This window comes from Arachis hypogaea, chromosome 13 (genome assembly GCF_003086295.3).
Source record: "Arachis hypogaea cultivar Tifrunner chromosome 13, arahy.Tifrunner.gnm2.J5K5, whole genome shotgun sequence".
Lineage (NCBI taxonomy): Eukaryota > Viridiplantae > Streptophyta > Magnoliopsida > Fabales > Fabaceae > Arachis > Arachis hypogaea.
In genome coordinates, this window is record NC_092048.1 from 25,040,617 (window position 1) to 25,048,259 (window position 7,643).

The 7,643-nt window shown below is 38.1% G+C and overlaps 1 non-coding gene across 1 annotated transcript; it reads right to left on the bottom strand.

Moving 5' to 3' along the window:
• Window positions 1–3,768: 3,768 nt before the first annotated feature.
• On the bottom strand, window positions 3,769–3,876 carry LOC112738774 (small nucleolar RNA R71). Its single transcript, XR_003169720.1, has one exon. It is a non-coding gene; the product is annotated as a small nucleolar RNA R71 (small nucleolar RNA).
• Window positions 3,877–7,643: the final 3,767 nt, after the last annotated feature.

Below are 7,643 nucleotides of genomic sequence, written 5' to 3' on the forward strand. Positions count from 1 at the left end.
ACACCAAGTGGGCCCCGGAAGTGGATTTATTCATCAATTACTTACTCATGTAAACCCTAGTGACTAGTTTATTATAAATAGGACCTCTTACTATTGTATTAGGCGTCTTTTTGACCATCTTTGATCAGTTGTATGCTATCTTAGATCACAATAGGGGGCTGGCCATCTCGGCCATGCCTGGACCTTCACTTATGTATTCTTAACGGTAGAGTTTCTACACTCCATAGATTAAGGTGTGGAGCTCTGCTGTTCCTCAAAGATTAATGCAAAGTACTACTGTTTTCTATTCAATTCATCTTATTTCGCTTCTAAGATATCCATTCGCACCCAAGAACGTGATGAAGGTGATGATTATGTGTGACGCTCATCATCCTTCTCCCTTATGAACGCGTGCCTGACAAACACTTCTGTTCTACATGAATTAAGCTAGAATGAATATCTCTTAGATCTCCCAACCAGAATCTTCGTGGCGTAAGCTAGAATGATGGCGGCATTCAAGAGAATTCGGAAGGTCTAAACCTTGTCTGTGGTATTCCGAGTAGGATTCAATGATTGAATGACTGTGACGAGCTCCGAACTCGCGATTGCAGGGCGTTAGTGACAGACGCAAAAGGATAGTAAATCCTATTCCAGCATGATCGAGAACCGACAGATGAATAGCCGTGCCGTGACAGGATGCATGAGCATATTATTCACTGAGAGGATAAGATGAAGCCATTGACAAGGGTGATGCCTCCAGACGATTAGCCGTGCCGTGACAGGGCATTGGATCATTTTCCCGAGAGATGACCGAAAGTAGCCATTGACAGTGGTGATGTATCACATAAAGCCAGCCATGGAAAGGAGTAAGACTGACTGGATGAAGATAGCAGGAAAGCAGAGGTTCAGAGGAACGAAAGCATCTCCATTCACCTATCTGAAATTCCTATCAATGAATTACATAAGTGTCTCTATCCCTATTTTATTAATTAATATTCGAAAACACCATTATCACTTTATATCTGCCTGACTGAGATTTACAAGGTGACCATAGCTTGCTTCATACCAACAATCTCCGTGGGATTCGACCTTTACTCACGTAAGGTATTACTTGGACGACCCAGTGCACTTGCTGGTTAGTTGTATCAAAGTTGTGACAATTATGAATTAAGATCAGAGCACCAAGCTTTGGAGCCATTACCAGGATTTGTTCGAGCCTGGAGATCACAATTTCGTGCACCAAGTTTTTGGCGCCGTTGCCGGGGATTGTTTGAGTTTTCGGCAAGCTTTTGGTTCGGTAACATCAGTGCCAAGTTTGGATCCGGCAACAGCACCAAGTTTTTGGCGCCGTTGCCGAGGATTGTTTGAGTTTGGACAACTGACGGTTCATCCTGTTGCTCAGATTAGGTAATTTTCTTTTTGTTTTCTTTTCAAAAAATTTTTCAAAAATATTTCAAAATTTTCTCCTTTGTTTTCGAAAAAAAAATAATAATATAAAAATGTTTTCAAAAATTTTATTCAAGATTTTTAAGAATGAATTCTAGTGTTTCATGGAGCATGTGAAGCCTGGCCGGCTGTAAAGCCATGTCTAAATTTATTTGGACTGAGGCTTGCAATTTGTTATCAAGAGCAAGCTAGTATTGCTAATCAACCTGCTGCTGATCCTCAATCACTTGCTGAAGCTTGGCTGGCCATTGGCCATGTCTAGTGTTTTGGACTGGAGCTTTCTTTGAAAGCTTGGCTGGCTAGTGAGCCATGTCTAATTCCTGGACTGAAGCTTTAGACTAAGAATGCAAGATTCTTGGAATTCATATTAAAAATTTTGGAATCCTTATTTTTCTTTTTCAATTAATTTTCGAAAAAAAAAAATTATTATAAAATCATAAAAATCAAAAATATTTTTCTGTTTCTTGTTTAAGTCTTGAGTCACATTATAAGTTTGGTGTCACTTGCATATGCATCTTGCATTTTTTTCGAAAATATCATGCATTCATAGTGTTCTTCATGATCTTCAAGTTGTTCTTGGTAAGTCTTCTTGTTTGATCTTGATGATTTTTTTTGTTTTGTGTCTTTTCATGTTTATCATATGCATTCTTGAATTCTTAGTGTCTAAGCATTAAAGAATTCTAAGTTTGGTGTCTTGCATGTTTTCTTTGCATTAAAAATTTTTCAAAAATATGTTCTTGATGTTCATCATGACATTCAAAGTGTTCTTGGTGTTCATCTTGACATTCATAGCATTCTTGCATGCATTCATTGTTTTGATCTAAAAATTTCATGCATTGCATATTTTTCATGTTTTTCATAAAAATTTCAAAAATCAAAAAAATATCTTTCCCTTTTTCTCTAATCAAATTCGAAAATTGAGTTGACTTTTTCAAAAATTTTTAAAATCAAATTGTTTCTCATGAGTCAAATCAAATTTTCAATTTGAAAATCTTATCTTTTTCAAAAATCAAATCTTTTTCAAAATTCTTAGTTATTTTCGAAAATTCCAAAAATATTTTTCAAAAATCTTTTTCTTATTTTTATATCAAATTTTCGAAAATAACATAATCAATTAATGTTTTGATTCAAAAATTTGAAGTTTGTTACTTGCTTGTTAAGAAAGATTCAAACTTTGAGTTCTAGAATCATATCTTGTGATTTCTTATGAATCAAGTCATTAATTGAGATTTTAAAAATCAAATCTTTTTCAAAAACTAATTTCTATCATATCTTTTCAAAAATATCTTCTTATCTTATCTTTTTCAAAAATGTGATTTCAAAATATCTTCTCTAACTTCCTAACTTCCTATCTTTTCAAAAATTGTTTCAACTAACTAACTAACTTTTTGTTTGTTTCTTAACTTTTTCAAAACTACCTAACTAACTCTCTTTCTCTCATTTTCGAAAATATCTTCCCTCTTTTTCAAATATTTCTTTTCAATTAACTAATTATTTTTATCTTTTATTTTTGATTTCAAAAATTTTCGAAAATTACTAACATTTTTTCAAAAACCATTTTTCAAAAATCACTAACTCTTTTTCAAAATAATTTTCGAAAATTATCCCTCCCCCATCTCATTCTATTTATTCATTCATATCCTAACATCTCATCTCACATCTCTTCCATTCGTACAGTTGTGCTTCTTCCTTTACATCACATTCTTTGTCTCCCCCTCTTTCTTCCACTCACAAAGGGATCCCTATACTGTGGTATAAAGGATCTCTATTATTATTATTATTATTTTTCTGTGCCTTCTTCTTTGTCATATGAGCAGGAGCAAGGACCAAAACATTCTTGTGGAAGCAGATCCAGAACCTGAAAGGACTCTGAAGAGAAAATTAAGAGAAGCTAAAATACAACAATCCAGAGATAACCTTTCAGAAATTTTCGAACAGGCAGAGGAGATGGCAGCCGAAAATAATGATAATGTAAGGAAGATGCTTGGTGACTTTACTGCACCTAATTCCAGTTTACATGGAAGAAGCATCTCCATTCCTGCCATTGGAGCAAACAACTTTGAGCTGAAACCTCAATTAGTTTCTCTAATGCAGCAGAACTGCAAGTTTCATGGACTTCCATCTGAAGATCCTTTTCAGTTCTTAACTGAATTCTTGCAGATATGTGATACTGTTAAGACTAATGGAGTAGATCCTGAAGTCTACAGGCTCATGCTTTTCCCTTTTGCTGTAAGAGACAGAGCTAGATTATGGTTGGATTCTCAACCCAAAAACAGCCTGAACTCTTGGGATAAGCTGGTCACGGCTTTCTTAGCCAAGTACTTTCCTCCTCAAAAGCTGAGCAAGCTTAGAGCTGATGTTCAAACCTTCAGACAGAAAGAAGGTGAATCCCTCTATGAAGCTTGGGAAAGATACAAACAGTTGACCAAAAAGTGTCCTTCTGACATGCTTTCAGAATGGACCATCCTGGATATATTCTATGATGGTTTATCTGAGCTATCAAAGATGTCACTGGACACTTCTGCAGGTGGATCCATTCATCTAAAGAAAATGCCTGCAGAAGCTCAAGAACTCATTGACATGGTTGCTAACAACCAGTTCATGTACACTTCTGAAAGAAATCCTGTGAACAATGGGACGCCTATAAAGAAGGGAGTTCTTGAAGTTGATACTCTGAATGCCATATTGGCTCAGAATAAAATATTGACTCAGCAAGTCATTATGATCTCTCAGAGTCTGCATGGAATGCAAGCTGCATCCAACAGTACTTAAGAGGCTTCTCCTGAAGAAGAAGCTTATGATCCTGAGAACCCTGCAATAGCAGAGGTAAATTACTTAGGTGAACCTTATGGAAACACCTATAACTCAACATGGAGAAATCATCCAAATTTCTCATGGAAGGATCAAAAGCCCCAACAAGGCTTTAATAATGGTGGAAGAAACAGGTTTAGCAATAGCAAACCTTTTCCATCATCCACTCAGCAACAGACAGAGAACTCTGAACAAAATGCTTCTAATTTAGCAAATCTAGTCTCTGATCTATCTAAGGCCACTGTAAGTTTCATGAATGAAACAAGGTCTTCCATTAGAAATCTGGAAGGACAAGTGGGCCAGCTGAGTAAAAAGATCACTGAAATCCCTCCTAGTACTCTCCCAAGCAATACAGAAGAGAACCTAAAAGGAGAGTGCAAGGCCATTGACATAAGCGCCATGGCCGAACCTGTGAGGAGAGGAGAGGACGTGAATCCCAAGGAGGAAGACCCCCTGGGACGTCCAGTGGTCAATAAGGAGCTTCCCTCTGAGGAACCAAAGGAATCTGAGACTCATCTAGAGACCATAGAGATTCCATTGAACCTCCTTATGCCCTTCATGAGCTCTGATGAGTATTCCTCTTCTGAAGAGAATGAGGATGTTACTGAAGAGCAAACTGCCAAGTTTCTTGGTGCAATCATGAAGCTAAATGCCAAATTATTTGGCATTGATACTTGGGAAGTTGAACCCCCCTTGTTCATCAATGAACTAAGTGATCTGGATCAACTGACATTGCCTCAGAAGAGACAGGATCCTGGAAAGTTCATAATACCCTGTACCATAGGCACCATGATCTTTAATGCTCTGTGTGACCTTGGTTCAGGAATAAACCTCATGCCCCTCTCTATAATAGAGAAACTGGGAATCTATGGGGTGCAAGCTGCTAAAATCTCATTAGAGATGGCAGACAACTCAAGAAAACAGGCTTATGGACAAGTAGAGGACGTGTTAGTAAAGGTTGAAGGCCTTTACATCCCTGCTGATTTCATAGTCCTGGATACTGGAAAGGAAGAGGATGAATCCATCATCCTAGGAAGACCTTTCCTGGCCACAGCAAGAGCTGTGATTGATGTTGACAGAGGTGAAATATTCCTTCAATGGAATGAGAACTCCCTTGTGTTTAAAACTCAAGGATCTCCCTCTGCAACCATGGAGAGGAAGCAGAAAAAGCTTCTCTCCAAGCAGAGTCAACCAGAGCCCCCACAGTCAAACTCTAAGTTTGGTGTTGGAGAGTCTCAACAAAGCTCTGCACATCTGTGAGGCTCCATGAGAGCCCACTGTCAAGCTATTGACATTAAAGAAGCGCTTGTTGGGAGGCAACCCAATGTTTATTTATCTAACTATATTTTTCTTAGTTATGTGTCTTTATAGGTTCATGATCATGAGGAGTCATAAAATAAATATAAAAATTGAAAACGGAATCAAAAACAGCAGAAGAAAAATCACACCCTGGAGGAGCATCTGTCTGGCGTTCAAACGCCAGAACAGAGCATAGTTCTGGCGCTGAACGCCCAGAATGGGAGCATCCTGGCGCTGAACGCCCAGAACAAGCATGGTTCTGGTGTTCAACGCCAGAAATGGCAGCAAAGGGGCGTTGAACGCCCAAAATGGGCACCAACCTGGCGCTGAACGCCCAGAGTTGTGTGCAAGGGCATTTTACATGCCTAAATTGGTGCAGGGATGTAAATGCCTTGACACCTCAGGATCTGTGGACCCCACAGGATCATCTCAGGATCTGTGGACCCCACAGGATCCCCACCTACCTCATCATCTCCCTTTCCATTCATGATCATTCCTTCTTTTTTTCCATTTACCACTCACATCCATACACCCACTACCTTCAAAAATTCAACATCTCTCTCCCACCCAATCCCACCCATATGGCCGAATACACACTCCCATCTATCTCCTCCATATCTTCTTCTTATTCTTCTATTCTTTCTTCTTTTGCTCGAGGGCGAGTAACATTCTAAGTTTGGTGTGGCAAAAGCATAGTTTTTTTTGTTTTTTTCATAACCATTGATGGCACCTAAGGCCAGAGAAACCTCTAGAAAGAGGAAAGGGAAGACAAAAGCTTCCATCAAGGGTCTATAGCTCAGTGGTAGAACATTTGACTGCAAATCAAGAGATCCCTGAGATACCTCAGGGGATTCATTTTCTTCCACACAATTATTGGAAGCAACTAAGGGTGGAACATCAGGAGCACTCCATCATCCTTCATGAATTCAGAGAAGATCTAAAAGCAATGAAGGAGGAGCAACAAAGACAAGGAAGAGACATAGAAGAGCTCAAGGACATCACTAAGGTGGACTCATTCCTTGTTCTTACTTTCTCTGTTTTTTTTCGTTTTATATGTTATGTGCTTATCCATGTTTGTGTCTTCATTACATGATCATTAGTAGTTAGTAACTTTGTCTTAAAGTTATAAATGTCCTATGAATCCATCACCTCTCTTAAATGAAAAATGTTTTAATTCAAAAGAACAAGAAGTACATGAGTTTCGAATTTATCCTTGAACTTAGTTTAATTATATTGATGTGGTGACAATGCTTCTTGTTTTCTGAATGTATGCTTGAACAGTGCATATGTCTTTTGAAGTTGTTGTTTAAGAATGTTAAATATGTTGGCTCTTGAAAGAATGATGACTAGGAGACATGTTATTTGATAATCTGAAAAATCATAAAAATGATTCTTGAAGCAAGAAAAAGCAGCAAAGAACAAAGCTTGCAGAAAAAAAAATAGGCAAAAAAATAGAAAGAAAAAGAAAAAGCAAGCAGAAAAAGCCAAAGCCCTTAAAACCAAGAGGCAAGAGCAAAAAGCCAATAACCCTTAAAACCAAAAGGCAAGGGCAATTAAAAAGGATCCCAAGGCTTTGAGCATCAGTGGATAGGAGGGCCTAAAAGAATAAAATCCTGGTCTAAGCGGCTAAACCAAGCTGTCCCTAACCATGTGCTTGTGGCGTGTAGGTGTCAAGTGAAAACTTGAGACTGAGCGGTTAAAGTCAAGGTCCAAAGCAAAAGAAGAGTGTGCTTAAGAACCCTGGACACCTCTAATTGGGGACTTTAGCAAAGCTGAGTCACAATCTGAAAATGTTCACCCAATTATGTGTCTGTGGCATTTATGTATCCGGTGATAATACTGGAAAACAAAGTGCTTAGGGCCACGGCCAAGACTCATAAAGAAGCTGTGTTCAAGAATCATCATACTGAACTAGGAGAGTCAATGACACTATTCGAAATCTGAAGTTCCTATAGATGCCAATCATTCTGAACCTCAATGGATAAAGTGAGATGCCAAAACTATTCAAGAGGCAAAAAGCTATAAGTCCCGCTCATATGATTGAAGCTCTATTTCATTGATAGTTTGGAATTTATAGTATATTCTATTCTTTTTATCCTATTTTGATT